At 40.6% G+C, this 23567-nt stretch overlaps 1 protein-coding gene across 4 annotated transcripts in view; it reads left to right on the top strand.

Moving 5' to 3' along the window:
- The window catches only part of emp2 (epithelial membrane protein 2), a 50603-nt gene that overhangs the window by 13098 nt on the left and 13938 nt on the right, over positions 1-23567 (top strand). The gene's annotated exons all lie outside the window — the stretch shown is intronic.

Here is a 23567-nt window from a genome sequence, read left to right as displayed (position 1 = left end):
CACAGATATATTCCAATATATGACTGACTTGGCATCCTATAATTCCACCTTGGCACAAACCCTCATTATTGGTTTCTCCTTCAAGATCAATTTTTAAACAGTCTGGCACTTCTGTGACTTAAAAAGCACGCTACCCATACATCTCTACCAAATCCTAGTCCCTTATTGGTCATAGTTATACTAGTTTACCTTCAGTGGTAAACTAGTATAGCTAGTTCTATGTTCTATATTTTGTACGTAGAGCCTGAAAATGGACTTAAAAACTTGCGTAGCGATGCATAAATCATATGCATATAAACACATTTACATAGACTTTCCATTGAAAGGGCTCGTTAAATGTGTGTTGCTGAGGCTGTTGTGAACAAACCATTAAGTTTGAAGGTTTAATATCTGGCTACACAGGTACACATTAAAGCAGGGGTTCTCAAAGTTTTGTAGCAGAAGGCCAAATTAAGAACTCGACATTTGACTGGGGGCCAATTTTGGTGAAAAAATTGATGTTTTTATTAACTTTAATGACCAAGTGTAATTTATGCAATTAACCAGGCCCTCCAGGTGTTTTCCCGGAGGTTGCTGTCCAGATTTTCTACTCGTCTAGTATTTGTATCATTTGACAGACTTATTTCTTCAAACCTTTTCTTTTGCTCTAGATAAACAATAGCCGCGTTAACATGGGCAAAAGTAATCGAAAAGAACGCCTGATCGGAAAGAAAATGCGTCATGTAAATGCCCGTTCGGAATACTCTGCCCCGATGAGACTCGTTCGGATTAGAATTTCTTTCCGATCGAGATAGGTTGGTTATACTGATCGTTTATCCGATCGTGGAGCATGTAAACGGTCATTCCGATCGTGTGTCACTTCTGCTCTGGGTTACGTCACGCATAGATGGTATTTCGCTGAGAGAAAGCTTTGGAGCACATACGGGACCCATCAGCTGCTCTGCGGACGCCCCGTGAAAAGCGCCGCTCCGCTCTCGCCCCGCTGGCTCTCCCCTCTCTTTCGCCCCTCACGAGGGAGATGAGGGGCAGGAGCGCTTGCCACCCGAGGCTCACTCGGTCCACTGGCACCCGAGTGATCAGAGCAGCTGGATTAATAACTTCGTGTCTGAGGGGAGGAGGATGCTTGTTCGGTGTGCGTTTTTTTTGTTTTGTCTTGTTATGTGTGGGAGAATTCAGACTGCGAGCCGTCCCGCCGCTCTGGGTTAGCGGCTGCAGGACTCAGGAGAGCCGCCAGCTCACGCAGCGAGTTAGGGGAAGCAGAAAGAAATGTCGCTCAGTCCTTTTCAACACTACTGCGCATGCCCAAATGATTCATTCCGACCGAAAGTGTGAGCCATGGGAACGTTTGTTCTAATCGGAAAAAGGTTTTGTGATCCCATGTGCACGGGTGAATTTTAACCCGACCATTGATCCGATCAAGATATTCTGCCCATGTAACCTTGGCTAATGTCAGCTACTTTTAGCATACATTCTTATTACAAAGTCCCCGTCACTTAAGGGCTTTGCTGGGCCATTTCCAAAGCCACAACGTAGCTAGCTTCTCTCACAGCTTCACTGGATTTAGCCATTTTTGTAAACATCAGGTGTGCATCATAGCTTCGATGTAGTTGTGGCAGCTTATTGTTGCTCTCCTCTCCGGTAAAATTTGTCATCGTTTTTATGATTTGTAACATAGTGACGATTTATATTAAATTCTTTGAGCATTGCATTTGTCTGCTTGCAAATATGGCACATGACTTTATCCAGCCCTTGAGGTACAACAAAGTAAGCATTTGTCCACTTAGCTTGACATTGTGTTTCTTATCGCCAACACAACGTTTTTCCTCAAAGGAACCTGCTCTGGCTCTCTTTTATTAAGGGCCACAAAAAATCTTTCTGCGGGCCGCCATTGGCACCCGGGCTGCACTTTGAGAACCCCTGCATTAGAGTGTACTTGGGCACTGAACTAGTTATCTTCCGTGGGATAGTTTAAGTGGCTCATGAGTGTTTAAATTTGCGAACAAATCCTTAGATGTTAAACTATAGAAGAGCTAAGAGTTTGATTTGTAGTAATGTGCTATATTAGAATGTTTTGCAGAGATGACAAATCACTTTTGTTGATGTACATTGGATTACACTACATGGCACAATAATGATGAACTGATGTTGTGATAACTCTTAGGCTCTAGAGGTGCAGCCCCAGGGCTCCAGACTAACTTTTTTCACTAGGAGCACAGTGGCCCCTAACTGAAAATTTTAGGAGCACAACCAGAGAATTTAGGGGCGCATACCGTAAATCAACATTCTAACCAAATCTATTAATTTCCACTGTATTACTAATAAATACTTTAATAATAGATGCAGAAATTACAATGTGCTATTTCAAATTCAGTGTCACATTTTATTCTGCACTTTTGAAGATGCAACAACAAGGTAAACTGACAGCACCATTGTTGTCATGACAGTACAAATAGTAAAGAAAACGGATGGAAATGTATCTTTGTGACACCAAATAGGTGCAGCCAAAATGCACAATAACTATGTTTGAGATCACCCAGGTGAACTCAACGCTGCGCAGATCACCTGGTGTGTGACATATATTTTTGTTTTTGCTCCAACATCAACTGTCAATCATCACAAAAATATCGCTAGAAAGGGGTGGGAGCAAGGGGCAAACCTACCCGGACACTGCTGGAAACTGAACTGACTGAAAGCTGCCCTACAGACTACAAAACAATGCATTATGGGACTTGTGTCCAGGTGGTTTTTGTAGTGGAGTGATTAATTAAAATAATTTAAAATACCAATTCATTAAAAAAGGCTACATACATCACAAAACATTAAAATAATCATAAAATATATAATAACACAGATCATACTAAGGGGGAGAGGAATATTAAAACTAAATTGAATGTTAAGGACAACTCCAATTTGCTGTTGTCCTTCAGTCTTGCTGCAGATTCGCTTTCATCTCACAGCCCCCCCGCCTGGTCTCCCCAACGATCCAGGCGAGGTGCTGGTTCATCTCAAACATCTATCTATCGTTGCATTTTCCCCACGTATTTTCAGTGAGTCTAAAACTAATGTTGTTTTTGCTCGAGCGTGTTTAAAGTTCAAGCCCCGTTAACTGTCACGCATGTAGGTGTGGGACATTTATTCTCCTCAGCTGACCCGACTCCCGCGGGAGCGGTGTGCTGCCGTAACGACATAACCGTTTGATGCGCCGCCGTAACCGTAACCAAAACCTAAACCTTCCTCCGGTTCTGTGCGGCCCAGAGAAAAGTTCAGCACGGACTGCATGTATGTAGAAAATTACGCGCGAATAAATGCGTTCTAAAGGAAAGTAAGGAACTCCTTAATGAGGTCCGGGGAGGGGGCTGTCAGGTTTCTTGCTTTCAGGCCCTGTCATTGTCACGCCCCCCAATAGTCATATACCCCACTGTGATTGGTTGGTCAGCTTCGCGCACGACAATGAAAAAGTGTCATTCATACAAACTGGCGGTCTGCAGTAACATTAAACCTTCATATTAAGGCGGGGACCGCAAAATATCATCTTGGGGGCCGCAAATAGCCCGCGGGCCGCGAGTTTGAGACCCCTGCTGTACACTCTGGCACTGGTACACTAGCCGCAGGTCGGAAGAACGAATCAATAGTTCGCTTGCTCATAGCTCAGACGCACATATCAGGTTGTGATGATATTTGTCTCCATTTCCTTCCAACAGATGTTTACGCGCACTCGATTTTCTCTAGGCCCCTTCCCCTACACGCATTTTAGCCACTCACAGTGGCTTTCCCTATTCTTCTCACACGCAGTGGCTGCCTCACACACAGGCATCACGCAAGAGTGTACGTGCTCGCGTTTCATTAGTATGTGCGCGAGTGTGTGTGTCTGCCTGCGTGCGTGTGCGCTCGCGTCTCATTGATTATTTCATTGATCATTGACGTGCCCCTTCCACGTTTAATGTATAAAAAATACGTAGGGTGGGGGAGGCAAATTTACTGGTCGCACATGTGCGACTGGATGTAAAATTCAGTCGCAAAATCTCAAATTTTGGTCGCAAAATGCGACCAATTGCTCGCAGTCTGGAGCCCTGAGCCCCATGTTGCTCTAAGTAATCATTAAATACTTAATTTCATTAATGGTCACAGTTAAGTATAGAAATATTTAATACTATACTGCTTATCTGGAGTTGGGCCGTGACGGCAGCAGTCTGAGCAGACCTTCTTCTTCAGAAAAACCTCATCTAGTTCTAACAAGAAAACCAGAAGGTTCTCCCTGGTCTGCCAAGAGACAAAGTCTCTTCATGGTGTCCTGGGGCCTCATTTATAAACGTTGCGTACGCACAAAAGAAGGCGTACGCCACTCTCTACGCAATAGTTGAGATTTATAAAAAGCAAACTTGACGGGAAAATGTGCGGTCCTCCACGCAAGCTCTGACCCAGGCGTACGCACAAAAACGGGTGAAATGAGAAATGGCGACACCGTCGGCAGATGGAAGAAACACGTGAAAGTGACAGTGTGTGCCAAATCGTGCTGGCATGTGCTGTGCTACACAATGTGGCACAGCTTAAAAACGTGCCTCTACCCCCTGGCGCTGATTGCTGTGTTGGCCCCGACCCTGAACCCCATCCCCACGCATTTGAGCCAAACGCTGCTGCTGTGCGCCAGCGTTTGGAAGTGATGCGTCGCTTCTAAAGAAAAAGAGGTGTGGAAAATATTATTTATTTAAGAATTCCCTCATCGTGCAGTTTATTTCAGTCAGGGCGATCTTGATTTCGCCCAACTCCTTGGCCACCTCTCTGATTGAACTACTGACTTCCCTCTGCATTCAAGGACTGCATCGGTGAGGACACGTCCACTGCTGGAGGGTTGAGAGCCGCGTGCCATGGAGACGCTGGGTCCAGACGGCTACTCAGCTGCAGCATCGTAACCACTGGCCCCGCTGGAACACCCAGCAACTAAAATAAAATTGTTCTATATTAATAATCTGTAATTGTGTAGCCTGCATACATGTGACTTGACTGCATTCATTTTAATTATTTCTCTTACCTGTGTCACCCTGACCCTGGCGCGTCGGCGTCCCCTCCGTCTCAGTCAGGTGACTGAGGCGGAGGAGGACGCCGATAAGGGGGACTTAATAGGGATTCCCCAATAATAGCGGACAGTTTCTCATCAAGAGGGGTCAGCTCCGGTGTCCCCCCCCCCACACACACGTGGCGGACACACTCTGCCGATGCAGCGCTAGACGTTTTTTTGCCTCGACTTTGATGTCCGATCATTTCTTTCATTTCTTTTTTATTTCGGCCACGTCCGAGGTTGTGAGGCTGCAGCATTTTCGGCGTCTGCCACCGTTTGCCGCTCACGTGCCTTTTTGGCATTAGTAAGGCCACACTGTGCCCTCCAAACAACACTATTCTCCTCTTTTCCACCTCGCCAACGATAACTTCTACTTCACATTGAGTGAAGTTACGTTTTTTTGATTTCCCCTCTGTGTTTGCCATGATTTAGCAAGCCATGAATATTAATTTGTGGGCGTTTCACGGACTATTTATGGGCAACTATGGGCGTGTCATGTAGCCGCAAAAGCTGCGCTGCATTTAGAATCGGTTGTGATTTATAAAGGGAAAGATGCGTAGGATGTGCGTGCGCACGGTTTTATAACTCCGAATATTTCTGTGCGTACGCACGTCCTATGTTTCATCCGTACGCCACTTCTGACGCAAATCCTACGCAAAGTTTTATAAATGAGACCCCTGGTGTCCTTCCTCTCAATATCTCCCCAGCAGGTCTTTATGAAGTCCTCCCAGGCATCCTCATCCTGTTTCTGAGGGAGTACTCAGCCACACTGCAGAGGAAACTCATTTTATTGTCACTTTACTATTTCAACAAAATAGTAACTTTAAACTTTTTTAGTTTTGTATTTTTGGTTTCTATTCTTCTTATTGTTATTTAACTCATCTTTTTGTATAGAATTTCTTAAATATTTCTTTTTGTCATTGTGGTCCTTTTTTTTCACACCAGGATTCAGTTTTCTGTCATCACAGTTGCTTTCTGTCAGTTGATTTTCCTCAATGTTTTTAAGAGTTTGGTTTTCCATTTGTTTTAGTCCGATCTTCACATTTGCATTCCTCTTTTTAGCCTCGGTTCAAGTTTTTGTAACTTTTATTATTTGTATTTGTGTCGTGCTAAGATTTGAATTATTAAATCAAGTTCTGACTCCTGTATTTGGATTTTCCAATACCACAATCCCTCACATCTGGCAGCAACGTGTACCAAAAAGCTCAAGCTAGGAAAAAAAGATTCTGTAAATCTGGCTTTTTTTTTCATTTCTTTTTTTTATCATTGTAAACAGTTAAATCTAGGAGTGTAGTTGGAAAAAGAACAAGGTAGATGAAAATATGAGACACAAAATTGTAATGTAAAAAAATGTAAAAGCTGACTGCCTTCCACGGTTGTAATGAGATGGTTAAATGAAGATTGCATCTTGAGTGGTTCACACACAGAACTATTATGACTGACAACAAAACAACTGCAGGTCTCTTGTGTACTAATGATACAAAAGTTAAGGTCAAACAACATAAAAACAAAGGCTGAACCAGCATTTGAACCATTCCACTCAAAAACTACCTACTTATGCACTCCAAAAAGAGTATTTGTATTGTAGTTGGAAAGAAACTTTTTACATTGATCTAACTTCATTATTTAGTTTGGTGAAAGTAAATAATTTTTTGAGTTCAGTCATCTTAAAAATAACATGTAGTTGTCTGACAGTTATTTTACTTTCAATCAACTTAATTCAATTAAGTTGGTGTAACTTGGAGTGAAGCTGTCAATGCGTCATGACGTCATAACGTAAGGGAGCACAAGGAATTGTGGGATACCATTTTCTTTGCCTGTCTGGGCAGATTGGGGTTTAAGTGTGAGTTTTTGTCTATGTTTTTTGTTGTCTAGCTGTTTTGTTCTTTTTTTACTAGTTTTTTAACCTGTTATGTTTATTTCTTTCTGCACCATGTGTTAGAGTGTGGGAAAGGATGATGTCCCATTATTGAAGACAGAGTTTACGACATTTGATCTCCTGCCCTGTAGTGCAAACACAGCTTGGTCATCCATGTATTCGATATGAAAATGGCAAGGCCTGTTGGCCTACACTTTAATGTATGTAAAATCAATTAAATCATAATTAAAAAAATAAATAGAATAAAAGCCAAAGCCAGAAATACATTTTATTGAGTAGGATAAATACAGTCTGGACCATAAATATTTGGACAGAGACTCATTCTTTCTAATTTTGTTTTTGTACATTACCACAGTGAATTTTAAATAAAACAACTCAGATGCCATTGAAGTGCAGACTTTCAGCTTTTATTCCATGCGTTGAACAAAAAGACTGCATAAAAATGTGAAAAACTAAAGCATTTTTTAAACACAATCCCTTCATTTCATGGGCTCTTAAGTAATTGGACAAATGAAATAACTGCAAACAAAATGGTCATTACTAATATTTGGTTGAAAACCCTTTGTTGGCAATGACAGCCTGAAGTCTTCAACTCATGGACATCACCAGATGCTGGGTGTGACAATGAGCAGTTGTCACATTTAAGAAACAGGCAGAAAAGGTTAATTGACAGAGTTTATTAGTTTGATGCAGCTAAGGTTGAGCAGCAGCAGCGACGTTCTTCTAGGTCAGGAGCACCTGTGAAAGCACATAGATTTAAATATTTATGTTTTACAGCTGCTGGATGTATGTCTATTAGGGGTGTGTATTGGCAAGAGTCTGGCGATATGATACGTATCCCGATACGCGCCCTGCGATACGATACGTATCCCGATATTTTACCAAAACATGTTTTCTGTTTTTTTAAATATAACTTTGAAAAAACTCAACCTGAATTTTAATGTCTTCCACTGTAATAAAATGGTCAAATTCCGTTTAATGATCACAATATTAAGCACTGCAATTGTATTTCATATATAAGTTTTGTTTACCAAAGCAAATTCATAGTGCTTTTATTTTGGTAAGTTAAAATATAGAAAGGGAACAGTCATCATTGTCTGATTTAAAAAATGTATATATTTTTTTCAGTGTAAGAAAAAACAAAGAATGAATGAGCCTTAACCAATAAGTTTCTATTGGGGAAATAAAATGCTGTTTATTTTTAGCATTAATGTAGCTTTTCTAGTGCTTTTGAACAGTTCAGGAGCCTGAATGGTGCTTTAAAAATAAAGGGTGGGGGACACACACTGATTCTTTCCAGAAACAAAGTGTGATGATGAGGCAGCATGACAGAACGAAGGAAAGTTGCTTTAATGTGACAAAAAAAGGGGCTTTGTTTACATATCTGCTCTGTTGCACCTTTGCAGCCACCCTTCTCACACACGGAAGTAAACTGGTAATGCTGATCACCACAATGTCTGCCTTTTTCAGAGCATTGTACACATCCCTCTGATCCATAAGGTCCCTAAACTAGAATCTATGGCTGTGTCCGAATTACCGCCCTAACCACTATATAGTGCACTATATAGTGCGGTCGCCATTTTGTAGTGCTGTCCGAATCTACAGTTCAAAAATCATGTGCACTAGAAATTTCCCAGAATTCTCTACGAAAAACCAGTGTGGATCGATGCTCACTCGATCGGCGAATATTGCCCAGAATGCACTGCGTTCATACCAGAATGCATTGCGTGTGACCCACAATACACTGAGCTTGAATTATTCGAAGATGGCGGACGGTTGCGCGAGAAAGAGGACTTAAAAATGTAAGTATATTTAAAAGTATCAAGTATCTGTTGTAAAATATATTTGTAAATACGTAAGATGATGTGTTTAATATGTTTTATTCCTCAATCGACTATCTACATTGCTTGGAAGCTCATCAATTTCGGTAATGCTAAAGCTAACGCTAGCGCGAATTAGCGCCGAATGCTAAAAACAAACGCTGTTGATATTACATAAAAAAACGAGTGAGTTCTAACCGTAGTAATAAGTTAACACATTTTTTAAATGTATTTATATATGTAGGGACTGAAGAGGATAAGGAAAATCTGATCCATCTGTGGTGGAGAAAGATAGCCTGTTTGTTATCAGGCAAGCTCGTGCCGGATGGGAGTGAGAGACACTTGATCAGATTTGTATTTATTTATCATAAACTGTAATCATTGTCATGTTGGGGTAAAGGTTGTTGTTGAAAGAGGAGAGGAGGAAAGAGCACGAAGGGACAATGAGTGACAGGAGAGTCTGTTAAGCTTACCTGAGTTTAAAATATTGTTCACAAAATGTAACGTCGTCGTTGTTTTTGCAATTTGTTTAATAAATGCAGTAACAAAAATGAATTATTTACATGCATTATTTAAATCTGAGCCATTTTTAACAATCTCAAAAGAATTTTCATATAAATATCAAATGTACATATTTACATTTTCGTTTTATGTTAACATTTATTTTTATACATCTTAACAATAATCCTGGTCTTCTAGAGTCATGTGTGTCACAGTTGGAGCTGAAAGGAATGCAGAGATTTGTCTTCGCAGACGGACGCCACTTTACCCGTCCTACTGGTTCCTGCTGTGGCTCAACATCTGTGGCTCCCAGCAGTCCCCTTCGATGATGCACAGATTGTGCAGAACTGAACTGCAGGCAATGATTTTCATTGCGAAGGTTGGTTTTACTTCCAGTGCCCCCAGAAATATTGCTCTCCTCCTCATATTCATAATGCCAAATGCTCTCTCCACCACAGAGCATGCCTTGGCGTGGTGCTGGTTGTAACAGGCCTCAACCACATTCCTCATGGGTTCAATGTAGGGTGTCAGCAGCGTGATGGGATGAAGAATGCAGGGATACCCACCATCACCCAAAAGGATCCTTCAGGTGGGTAATGTTTTATTTACATAAATTGGGCTTTTACGTAGAAGCTGTGAACTGTGGACTGATCCTTGATTCCCAACAAAAATATCTCTAAATTTGGCATTAGTCACGTACAGCCTGCAGTTGAATGGAATAAAAAAGCTTCCTGTTAAAATAACAAGCTGCATTTTCTTTTAGGGCCTTTATTCTTAAGTGGCAGCCATCGATACTCCCTACGACCTTTTGGAAGGTGGAAGACTCAGCGAGCTGCTAAAAAACCAGAGGTGACTAATGGCAGTTCATTCCCACTGGATGCTGGGTGACCCTGCTCATCAGCTGGAGGATGCGGTCTGCCGTCCTGTGGACAACGTCGCTCACAGTGGACCGTGGCATGTCAAAGGCCCTGGTTACCACACCGTAAGATGTGCCACACGCCAGCCAGAAAAGAAACACCAGGACCTCAGTCTCCTGTGTGCCCCCCCCAGAGTGTGAGGAACCCAAAACTGCTCCACCAGATGCTTGATGGTCCTGCGGGTCAACCGATCTGCGGGTCTGCCTGTCTGGTCTTGTGTCGGACTGACCGTCAGCGTGAAGGGCCACGACATACACCTTTATGTTGGCAAAGCAGTAGAGACATGGAAGACCCTGTAAAATAGAAAAATAATTATTTCATTGAGAAAATTAAATCTGATTTTTTTGAATGTTTCATTTTATTCTGATGTCTTAAATTTTAGTTTATGATGTATTTATAAATGCTGGAAAATCTCGTGGGTTTTTTTTGGCTGGGTTTTTGGATTTTTATATAAATATTTAAAAATTAAAGTATTTTTGTTTAAAACAAGTGATATGGTTTGACTCTGAATAAAAAATACTAAACTTTGATCTCACAAGTGTTTCATGTAGTTAGACTATACAGTTCATAGTCCAGTGTTGAAAAATAATGTTAAAAAGTCTTACCCAGCAGACGGTGTAACCTTGAGCACAATTAGTAACAAATGCTTAAATTGAACTAATAAAAAAAACTTTAAGTTTAACTCACAAGTTGTTCATGTCTGGCCAGGGCTTCCAGAGGAAATCTTCTGAGACGTCTGCTTCTCCTCCTTGCTGTCCTGTGATGCTGCATATCTGCTCGTTTTCGGTTTGATCTCACGAAAAACGGTTGAATCATTGCCAGGAACACGGACAGATTCATATATAAAGCTATTTTCAGTAACGTAGAAGATAAAACTACAGAAAAAAAATGCTTCCTCGCAAGAGCCCGTAAATCGTTCAGCGGCACAAAAATAAATATTGCCATGGACTAATGACTTGAGGGTTTATTTATCAACTAATACATAAAATCTACACCAATTTGTTTGTAATTTTATTATTTATAAATCAGCCACGTTTTCCATGATCAGAACACAGCAGATTCATAAATAGTCTTCATAAAATGTTTATATTTATTATATTTTTACTTTGACAAATGGGTGTCATTCTCGGCGTTAAATAGAAGTAGTTCCCCTCCAGACCAGGTGGTGGCGGTAATGCGCCACTTTGTTTTCGTGCCGAGCGCCATTTGAAAACACCCGAAAGAGAAAACTAGTGAGCACGGGTGTCCGAATTGCTTTTAAAATTCAGAGAACTATATAGAGAACTATATAGTGCCGCACTATATAGGGTTTTAGTAGTTAAGGGTTAGGGCGGCAATTCGGACACAGCCTATTGCTTTGAGGTTCTGCAGAACTTCAGCCCGCTTTGCTAGTATGTTAGCAGATGCTAAGCACATTAGCCTATTAGCTGCTGCCGTGCTTCATTGTCCATCTTATTTATCTGAGCCGCTAAAAAGCACAGCAATCCACGTTTTCATATCTTACTGGCAGCAACATGGCTCAGAGTTTCTGTTTGGTATCCATTCCAAGTAAAAACTAAATAGTTCATGTCTCATAACAACAGAACAAGCTGCCTCTGCTCTGGCTGCAGTCTTCATATTGTCTTGTGCAGAGTAGATCTGCTCAAAGAGGCTCTGTGCGCTCTGCTGCCGACTAGCGGTCGGAGGGTGAGGTGGACAACAAGAGTCAGACGCTGAAGGCCGCTCAGAAATAATTAAATAAATATCGATCTGGCAGCATATGAATCGATACAAGTATTGCCAAATGACGTATTGCGATATATTGCAGAATCGATTTTTTTCTACACCCCTAATGTCTATGCTTTGTCTGATTGTGGTGACTCACCTCTGTTTTCTATGTCAGGAATGGTCCGCCAGCAAAAGAGGTCCCTAAGGGTACAAGGGCCTTATATTGGTTCCAGGGAGGGAACCAAAATCATTGTAAAGTTAACAGGGGAGATTTAGAGTAGTAATTTTATTATTGGAGTGAATTATTGAAATGTTTTAGGAACAGTCTGTGAATTCTATGTTTGCATGGAGAAATTATCTATTTTTATAGGGGTTGGGGAAACTTTGAATGTACATATTTTAATATTTTGTGTAAATAGATTATCTGTGGGAACCTGGGTGGATGGTAGCTCCCAAAGGTGAAATCCTATAAAGGTGGGAGTTGTAACCATTAGGAGGTTGTTGTTGGTTGGTAGTTAGAGCTTGGGACATGACTGTGAAATGCCAACAGAAGAAATTGGAAAATAAATTTTGAGCTAAACTCAAGTCCTGAGACTCCGCCTGTGCTTCTACCATGAGGATGGCCTCCGAGACTACGAGCTGAACGTGACACTGGGTTTTCTCCTTCTGAATGCTCTGCCAGGCCTTTTCTGCAGCGGCTTTCAGTCGCTGTTAGTTTGTGGGCCTTTCTGTCTGAAGTTTAGTCTTCAAAAAGTGAAATGCATGCTCAACTGGGTTAAGATCAGGTGACTGACTTGGCCATTCAAGAATATTCCACTTCTTTGCTTTAATAAACTCCTGATTTGCTTTGGCTGTATGTTTTGGGTCATTGTCCATCTGTATTATGAAACGCTGCCCAATTAGTTTGGCTGCATTCACCTGGATCTGTGCAGACAGTATGTCTCTGAACACCTCAGAATTCATTCGGCTGCTTCTGTCCTGTGTCACATCATCAATAAACACTAGTGTCCCAGTGCCACTAGAAGCCATGCACGCCCATGCCATCACACTGCCTCCACAGTGTTTTACTGATGATTTAGTGTGCTTTGGATCATGAGCTTTCCACGCCTTCTCCATACTCTTCTCTTGCCATAATTCTGGTAGAGGTCGATTTTGGTTTCATCTGTCCAAAGAATGTTTTTCCAGAACTGTACTGGCTTTTTTAGATGCGTCTTAGCAAAGTCCAACCTAGCCTTCCTATTCTGAAGGCTTATGAGTGGCTTGCATCTTGCAGTTTACCCTCTGTATCTACTTTCATGCAGTCTTCTTTTTATGGTAGACTTGGATATTGATACGCCTACCTCCTGGAGACTGTTGTTCACTTGGTTGGCTGTTGTGAACGGGTTCCTCTTCAACATGGAAAGGATTCTGCAATCATCCACCACTGTTGTCTTCCATGGACGCCCAGGTCTTTTTGCGTTGCTGAGTTCACCAGTGCTTTCTTTCATTCTCTGGATGTACCACACTATTGATTTTGCCTCTCCTAATACTGTAGCAATTTCTTGCACGTTTTTTTTCTGTTTTCTCAGCTTAATGATGGCTCCTTTCCACTGCTTGGAGAGCTCCTTTGACCGCATGCTGTCTTTTCACAGCAAAATCTTCAAAATGCAAGCACAAGTCCTCTAATCCAGTGTTTTTCAACCTTTTTTGAGCCACGGCACACTTTAACCTTGACAAAAATCCCGCGGCACACCAGCACCCCCCCCCCACACACACACAAAAAAAAGCAGAAACTCATAGTCTGTTTTGATCTGCAGCCCCCCCCCCCCCGGCAATCTGACGTGCATTTTTGTGATAATTGTGGTAGAAAAAGCAGGAAGTTGCAGATGTTTTTTCTAAAAGATGTAATAAAAGTTAAGTTACATACAAACTGTATGTTCGTTGTGGTTTCAATCCGTGTAACAAGGACGACTCATTGTACGCTAAGGCGCTGTCCCTTTAAGCCAATGCATCATGGGAGATGTAGTGTGAATACGGCGAGAAAACGGCAGAAACACTTGCGTCTCTGAGTTTCATGGTTTTGTTCACTTGTTCCACGGTCTGATACCGGATTCTGTGGAAAGCTACACCGCTAAAGACGAGCTTTAGCTGGTGTTTTTGTTGGAAATGAGTGAGTTATGAGCTAAATTGGAACAAGGAAGTTTAGACTTTAAACACTTCTGATTGGTCAGACTGATGACATGTGATTAAGCCTTCAAGAATGATTGGTGGAGTCGTGGAGACAGTAAAAGTTGCGGGACTTTTCAGAAAACAGTCATAGCTGCAGGTAAATCGCGGTGTCGTCATTCTTATCAAAATGTCTTTAATAGAATCAGTTAAACACAAAGAAATAAGTATTTTGTGATCTTTCATATTCCTAACTACTCAGTGTTTTATCAGGACCTGTTTGGATGAACAAAGAGCTGATTTCCTGGAGATGGTTAATGTTTTTAGATCAGTTAATGAGGACAATTTTCCACGGCACACTTGACCATCTCCCACGGCACACTAGTGTGCCGCGGCACACTGGTTGAAAAACACTGCTCTAATCTACTCCAGGCATTTTATGTGATTCACTCATAGTGACATAACAAGGGAATTGCTCACACCTGCCCATACAATAGCATGAAAGTCAATTGTCCAATTACTTACAAGCCCATGAAATGAAGGGATTGTGTTTAAAAAATGCTTTAGTTTTTCACATTTTTATACAATCTTTTTGTTCAACCCATGGAATAAAAGCTGTCTGCACTTCAATGGCATCTCAGTTGTTTTATTTAAAATTCACTGTGGTAATGTACAGAAACAAAATTAGAAAGAATGAGTCTCTGTCCAAATATTTATGGTCCTGACTGTATATGATATTAAGTTAGATTAATGAGTTATTTGAGTTGTATAAACAAAAAAATTTAAGTTAGATCAACATGTTAAATTGAGTCGGACAGACGTAAAAAATTAAGTTGAATAAACTTAATTCAATTAATTCAATTCAATTGAATTCAATTGAAGTGATTCATTTAAGTTAAATCAACTTTTTTCAGTTTAGAGTGAAATAAAATAATTTCTTTCTGACCACTGGACCACAGGAAAACAATGCATTTAAGGAGTTTATGTCCTTTAACATGTCATAGTCTATATTAAAGGGTTGAATATCACAGAATATACATTAGAACCCCACAAATTTAAAAAAACACTCGCTTACTTTGATACTCTATCGCTGTCTTGCTTAAGTACAGACACCAAACAAGCATTTTCTGTAATTTTGGAGGAACTCGAGAGGACTTTGAGGTGACAAATATTTATGTTTCATTAAGTCTGCCTTTTTCCTCAGTTGTTTGGATAAGCTGTAAGTCTGTAAATGGCTCCAGATGCAAAAGTGCTTATACAGTCGTCTTGTTTATGTTTCTTTACCATGCAGCTAATTTTAGTTCGATGAAATGTTAAGTTTGTGCTGCATTAGTGCTGTAAGTGTAACAAGCAAGATTAATTCAGTGGAATTTTGTTCGCGGTAAATTCTCTGCTTGCCACCTGTCCAAAATGTGTTCCTAAGTTTGACGCTGTGGCATCGTGTTGGGAGGAGCTTCCAGCTAATGATCTTAGCCTGATTGCTACATGCAGCAGTGTATGTGTTTATCCCATTTGGAATCATTGGAAGACACGGATGATGTGGAGAGATCGGGTAGATTTTTATGAACAGCTCTACAAAACCATCGGTAATCACGTCTCCATGTCTGGGTTCACGCGATCATTCAAAGATTCTTCCGTTACCAGCAGCTTCACTCCCCCTCCGAGAGCTGTGTCTGTATGACAGCCCCAAACAATGATGTAGGTAGGTAAGGTATCTAGGTATGGTGTTCTGTGGATGCAACGCAGCATTCTTTGTCCAACGTAATCGATGAGTTGAGTTCTTACCAAAAAGTTCCATTTTGGATTAATTCAACCATAGGACATTCTTCCAATCCTCTTCTGGATCATACGAATGCTCTCTACTCTAGACTTTAGACGGGCCTGCAACTGCTTACCTATTGCAGATTTAGTCTCCCCAGCCTGGTGCAGTTTAACAATTTTGTTTCTGGTGTCCATAGACAGCTCTTTGGTCTTGGCCATAGTGGAGTTTGGAGTGTGACTGAGGTTGTGGATAGGTGTCTTTTATAGGTGTTCAAACGGGTGCCAATAGTACAGGTAACAAGTGGAGGACAGAGGATCCTCTTACAGAAGAAGTTACAGGTTTGTGAGAACCAGAAATTTTGCTTGTTTGTAGGTGACCAAATACTTATTTTCCAGCATAATTTACAAAATCAGACAATGTGATTTTCTGGATTTCCTTTTTTCATAGGTACAGTGGTGGACAAAATTGTTGGTACCCCTCAGGTAAAGAAAGAAAGTCCACAATGCTCACTGAAATTACTTAAAATGTTCAAAAGTAACAAAAAATTAAAATGTATTGAAAATTAAATGATAAAAATCAGCCATTACTTTTGAGTTGTTGATTAACATAATTATTTAAAAAAACAAACTAATGAAATAGGGCTGGACAAAAATGATGGTACCTCCACAAAAGACTGAGAACTAATTGCCCAGGGGGTCTTGATGTGATGTCCTTTAATTGACATCACAGCTGTTTTCAAACCCATTTTCAGTCTGCCTATTTAAAGGGAGACCGATAGTCATGTTGCTGTTTGGTGAAAAGCTGTGTACCACACTGAACATGGACAACAGGAAGCAAAGGAGAGAATTGTCCCAGGACATTAGAAACAAAATCTACACAAATATCGTAAAGGTAAAGGCTATAAAACTATCTCTAAGCAGCTTGAAGTTCCTGTGACGACAGTGGCACATATTATTCAGATGTTTAAGACCCACGAGACAGTAGCCAACCTCCCTGGACATGGCCGGAAGAGGAAAATTGATGTGGAGAAGGATAGTTCACACTGTATCCAAAGAGCCCAGAACAACCTCCAAAGACATTAAAGGTGAACTCCTAGATCAAGGTACATCAGTGTCAGATTGCACCATTCGTTGTTGCTTGAGCCAGAGTGGACTTCATTGGAGACGACAGAGGAGGACACCACTGTTGAAAGGAAATCATAAAAAAGCGAGACTGGAATTTGCAAAAATGCATGTTGACAAGCCACAAAGCTTCTGGGAACAGATGAGACAAAACTGGAGCTTTTTGGTAAGGCACATCAGCTCTATGTTGGTGGACTCAAAAATGAAACATACAACGAAAAGAACACTGTCCCTACTGTGAAACATGTAGGAGGCTCAGCTCTGTTTTGGGGCTGCTTTGCTGCATCTGGCACAGGGTGTCTTGAAGTTGTGCAAGGTCAAATGAAATCTCAAGATTATCAAGGCATTCTGGATAGAAATGTGCTGCCTAGTGTCAGAAAGCTTGGACTCAGTCGCAGGTCATGGGTCTTCCAACAGGACAACTATCCAAAACCCAGCCAAAAACACCCAAGAATGGCTAAGAGAAAAGCGTTGGACTATTCTAAAGTGGCCTTCTATGAGCCCAGATCTGAATCCCATTGAACATCTGTGAAAGGAGCTGAAACATGCCATTTGGAGAAGACACCCGTCAAACCTGAGACAACTGGAGCAGTTTGTTCATGAGGAGTGGGACAAAATACCTGTCGACAGATGCAGAAGGCATCATTGACAAATACAGAAACCGTTTAATTGCAGTGATTGCCTCAAAAGGCAAAAATATTAAGTTATGGGTACCATTATTTTTGTCCTACCCTATTTCATTAGTTTTTCATTCATTCATTTTCTTAACCCTTTTTCCCTTTCGGTGTCACGGGGCTGCTGGAGCCTATCCCGGCCACTTGTGGGCGAAGGCAGGGGACAACCTGGACAGGTTGCCAGTCTGTCGCAGGGTAGAATGTCCACAAACACACACCCATTCACACTCACACCTAGGGACAATTTAGAGTTGCCAATTAACCTATGACGCATGTTTTTGGTTGGTGGGAAGAAGCCAGAGACCCCGGAGAGAACCCACGCGTACATGGGGAGAACATGCAAACTCCACACAGAAAGGTCCCTCGTTGATGTAATTTTTCAGGTCCCCCAGCCGGGACTTGAACCAGAGGCCTTCTTGCTGTGAGGCAAGAGCGCTAACCACTGCGCCACCGTGCAGCTGTTTTTCATTCATCCATCTTCTATTCTGTTTATCCCTTTCGGGGTCACTGGGCTGCCGGAGCCTATCCCGGCTCTAGGTTCATTAGTTTTTTTTTGTTTTTTTAATAATTCTTTTAATCGACAACTCGAAAGTAATGGCTGATTTTTTGATTTTCAATAAATTTTTATGTTTTGTTACTTTTGAACGTTTCAAGACATTTCAGTGAGCATTGTGGACTTTCTTTAACTGATGGGTCCCAACAATTTTGTCCACCACTGTATACTTATTAGGAAAATTACATGCCTCTCTCATCAAGTGGTAGAACTTGTGCGATTGTTGGCTAATTAAATACTTTTTTACCCTACTGTATGCACCCGTACGATGTCCACACAAACTATCCTCTGATTAATTTCCTAAATTCTAACAGACAGGCTGTAACAAGGAGCTCACACTTATCACTTTAACAGCACTAATGAGCTCCCTGCAAAATCAGGGGGCTGAAAAAAGAAAAATCCGAACTTTGGCCCTTACTTACCCTTACGTGTTGTTTAAAGGACCTATTTCATGCAAAATGAACTTTTTGAGGGTTTAATTGTAATATAATGTTAATTCATTGCCAAAAAAATCTCAATGCAGTATTAGATCCATTTACACATCTCTGAGTATTTCTCAAAAAACCTGCGCTCTGAGTACCAGGCCATCCACAAAAACGGGTAGGTTCTCGAATTTATACGTATAAGGAAGAGCTCCTTCCAGGAAGAGTCTGCGCTGCCAGCACCGTCCACAAGTTAAAACACACACTTTCTCTACAGAGCTAGTGGTGATCTGCAGAACACTTTCATATGCACATGCATCTTGTGATGTTTGTTTTCGTGTGAGAAACATGGACACGCTGCCGAGGCTGGCTCTAGGTTGACGTCCTGAAATGGGCGGCACCCACAAGGAGTGAAAGGCGGTGCTTTAAAGATCGAGTCTTCTTACTTCTGGGTAGGAAACGATCTTGCGAAAATCACAAATATTTCATAGAAAAATCATTCTTTAGTGTGCCAAAGGTAATATATGTTCAGATATATGTTGCACCATGTCCATAGAAAAATTTGCATTAAAATTTTGCTCTAATGGCTCACCAACCAGCCTTTGAAAAACACCCGTAGGGTAGTTGTAACTATGGCATAAGAGGCTGGTGGAGTAGTGGTTAGCACTCTCGTCTCACAATGAGAAGGCCCTAGTTCAAATCCCCAATACTGCGGTGAAGATAGTTTTAGGTTGGATATTCGACAGACATCCAGTTCGGATCTCCAGTGATGTCTCTTAGGCCGCATTTACACTGCAGATCTTAATGCCCAAATCCGATTTTCTGTCTATATCCTATTTTTTTGATGACCCTCTTACATCATCTTTTAAAAGTGACCCGTATTCGATTTTTTCATTTACACTATACAATGGTGTAACCATCAAACATAGATGTTCTGAGGACTACGTAACGTAGCAGCATTTCCGCCTTCCACGGACCTGAGCACTGACCGCACAGATTAAAAAAATTATTTGCGAGAAGGCCCTTAATAATAATCATAACAGTAATAAAAGCACATTTAGAATTAGAAGTTGGTCCAAACGGCAAACGTTTAGCATGGCCAAACCCTCCCCTTTTTGTTGTGTTTCTTTTGTGTGACTGCGGTTGACCGATGAAGCATGTTTTTGGACGGTAGGAGGAGATTTCAGAAGATTTCAGAGTGGCCTTTTCTTGTGGCCAGTTTAAGGCACACCTGTGCAATAATCATGCTGTCTAATCAGCATCTTGATATGGCACACCTGTGAGGTGAGATGGATTGTCTTGGCAAAGAAGAAATGCTCACTATCATAGATTTAGACAGATTTGTGAACAATATTTCAGAGAACTGGTTATTTTGTGTATGTGGAAAATGTTTCACATCTTTGAGTTCATACCATAAAAAATGGGAGCAATAACAAAAGTGTTGCGTTTATATTTTTGGTCGGTGTAAATAAATGAGGATAAAACGTTTCCTCATGTTGTGTTTAAATAATCGTATTTATTTTATTTGACCCAAAGAGATGAAATATTCTGAATTGTGGCACTGAGATATCAACATCAGACACACCGCTTAATTTGTAATTATAGATGATGCAAAATGTATATGCATTTTTCTATTATTGCATATAAATCATATATATTTTTTCAATAGCTCCCGAACCACATGACCCAAAGAAATGAAACCTATGCTGAATTGTGGCACTGACATCCCAACATCAGACTCCAATTTATTTTGCAATTATAGATGATGCAAAATGTATATGAATTTTTCTATTAAATTTCCAGAAGTTTTCATATAATTATATATTTTTTTTCAATAGCTCCCAAACCACGTGACAGAAAGAGATTAAACCTATAGCAAAATAAAGTTGTGTGTCTGATGTGGGGATGTCAATGCCACAATTCTGCAATGGTTTCATCTCTTTGGTTCAGGCGGTTTGGTATGGAGTTAATTCAGTCTCAATAATCAGAAATGCACACAACCTGTTTCACAAATACACACGCTCTGATTCACAACTGTTTTTTTACGCAAACGTGTTATATAAATTTGAAAATGCACACGTGTTTCACAAATGCACAGCCTAGGTTTCACAAACACACACATGCACACCAAATGTTTCACACATGCACAATAAGTGTTTCTCACAAATGTGCACGCTGTGTTTCACAAAAACACAATGGATTTTTCAGAAATTCACAACAAATTTTCAGAAATGCACAAAAGATGCTTTACAGACATCATTTTTAGGTACACTTGTAATATGAACTCACAGATCTTGCAAATTTTAAAATGTGCATTCGCAAACCAGATAAATTTTTTTACGGTGAATATTGAGACTCCCTTCACGCTGCAGGCAACTAATGTCCCCATTTGCTAATGAATCTGTCAATCAAACTAATCAGCAAAGCAGGGGTGCTCGCTATCAGCCAATCAAATGGCCCCTTAGACTTTTTCCAGCTTTCACACTGATGTCAGAACTGAAGGTGCATGGCAAACGTTTTAAAGTCCAGGAGATGCAAAGCCCCCTAGTTTGGAGTAACACAATCAAATCATACATTATGATTAAAGTCAGTATTGTAACTCTGTTCATACTTTAGGGGTAACACAATCGGACAGTTGAGGCTGACTTCACTCTCAGCCCAGATTTGAAGAATGAAAAAAAAAGATGTGAGGCTGAATTGTTCTGTCATTGACAGGGAGGTTGGCTTGAGGTAACGTAGTCACGCTGCATTTTTAATATGGAGAGTGGTACAAAGTGATGCCAGTTTCTGTTGAGTTGAAGTTGAAGATTTTTCTCCTCCACCTTCTCATGATCCAGACCGAAGGGAACCGATATCTGAGTGCTAAAAGGACGCTAGCATCATATCTAATAAGGATAAAGATTAGCAAACTATCCTGAGTGAAACATTCATTACAAATCTCATCACCAGGACACAGTTCCCTGGATTCAATGCCAACTGCATTCAACAACTGTTGCCTTGCTTTCAGGTCCACTTGAAAGTTGCACAAGCCAGTAATTTTTGACGACCGAAGACAATGAACCTACGAGCCGTGCTAAAGCTAACACGCTAATGACCCACCGGCAGAATCAAAGATGGGCAGGGCTTTTTGTCACCTGTGTGAAAGCTGGAGAAAGTCTAGAAGGGCCATTCGATTGGCTGAAAGCGAGCACGCCTGCTTTGCTGATGAGTTTGATTGACAGATTCACTAGCCAATGATGACATTAGTTGACCTGCAGCGTGATGTGAGTCTCAATGTTCACCGTAGAAAAATCTCTCACAAATATGGGGAGATTCACAAATGAGAGCGGGTTTGTGAATGCACATTTTAAAATTTGCATTTTAGGTACAAGTGTACCTAAAAATGATGTCTGTGAACCATCTATTCTGTATTTCTGAAAATTTATTGTGAATTTCTGAAAAATCGATTGTGTTTTTGTGAAACACAGCGTGCACATTTGTGAGAAAATAAATTGGTGTGTCTGATGTTGAGATGTCAGTGCCACAATTTGGCATATGTTCCATCTCTTTGGGTCACCTGGTTTGGGAGCTAATGAAAAACATGACCAGATTTCATATGCAAACATTTGAAATTTAAATATAAAAATTCATATAAAATTTTTGTGTGTATGGTGTATGTTGGAGCCATAATTTGGCATATATTTGGAATCATAAGGTCACAGGGTTTGGAAGCTATTAAAAAAACAGACTGTTTACTTCAAAGAAAGATTCTTGTAAAATATTGAGTATCTACTATTGCAAAACTTCTCATTAAAACATTGCAAAATAAATAAAAATGTTTAGACACAACATGAGGAAATGTTTCATTGTACTCTATTTTATTTTTGCAAAGCATTTTGTCCTGGGATTGATCTAAAATCTTCTCCATCTCATGCACATGTTAATTTGTTGACGGTCCCTAAGAGACCCCGCTGGAGATCCCCGCTGAATGTCTGTCAAATATCCAACCTAAAACTAACTTCACCTCAGTATCCCTATCCCCATTTGGTCCTTTCTGTGTGCAGTTTGAATGTTCTCCCTGTGCATGCGTGGGTTTGTTCTAGGTAATCTTTCCTTCAGCAGTCCAAAAACATGCTTCATTATTTTGTTGGACACTTAATTGTCCCTTAGGTGTAAATGTTACTGTGTGGCTCTAGCAACCCTTTGACCCTGAACAGGAATAACGAGGTTTGGAGATGGATTGATAGATGGAAATGTTATTGGTTTGTGTATGCTAAGGAAGCTCCGGCCAGCTAAAGTGACAATGAATTAATTGCTCTTTATTAAGGTTTTCATTCACATCATCTTTGAAAAAAATACATAGAAAGTCTTGACGTGCATGCAGATGAAAAAATCATTTGGTCTGGACCGAGTACGCTTAATTTGGTCCGGATCGAGTCCTGAACCTTGCGTTTGGTCTGTATTCAGACTGCCGTCAAGTAGGCCTGCACAATATACCGCAAATTTATCGTTATCGCGACATCAAGCTGTGCAATATGCATACCGCAAAAGACGGCGAAAATCGCAATAAATGGTTACCTTGACCCTTGTGTTATCCTAGGCACTTTAACATTTGGAGTGGGGTCATCTAGACCCACTAGACAGTGCACTGAACCTTTTTTCTTCAATGATTTGTGATCTTCACTGGTGTCCATGGATTACATTAAATCTTTCCACATTTATCCACCTTTGTCATGGTACGGAGAACACTGCAAAGTAAGGGGGGGGGTTCATCTAAGATTGCACAAGGGTTAAATGTGCTAAAACAAACTCATGGCAGCTTGAAATATTGAATAAATGAAATAAATCCCTTTATGCATTTAACCAATCGGAAGGACCCGTTTACGTTGTTGATCAATCAGATGAGCCCTTTTATGTTTGATGTTTGCCTCCTATGTCGACAAGGGTCATTTGGAGTATAATTTTTATACTGTTGCATTGAAATGGAAATTATGTTTTTGGTTGGTTTGATATTTGTTTATATACCGCAAA

Source organism: Oryzias latipes, chromosome 8 (genome assembly GCF_002234675.1).
Source record: "Oryzias latipes chromosome 8, ASM223467v1".
NCBI classification, from domain to species: domain Eukaryota; kingdom Metazoa; phylum Chordata; class Actinopteri; order Beloniformes; family Adrianichthyidae; genus Oryzias; species Oryzias latipes.
Note: the sequence above shows the minus strand (reverse complement) of the source record. Positions and strands in the feature narration are given on the sequence as shown.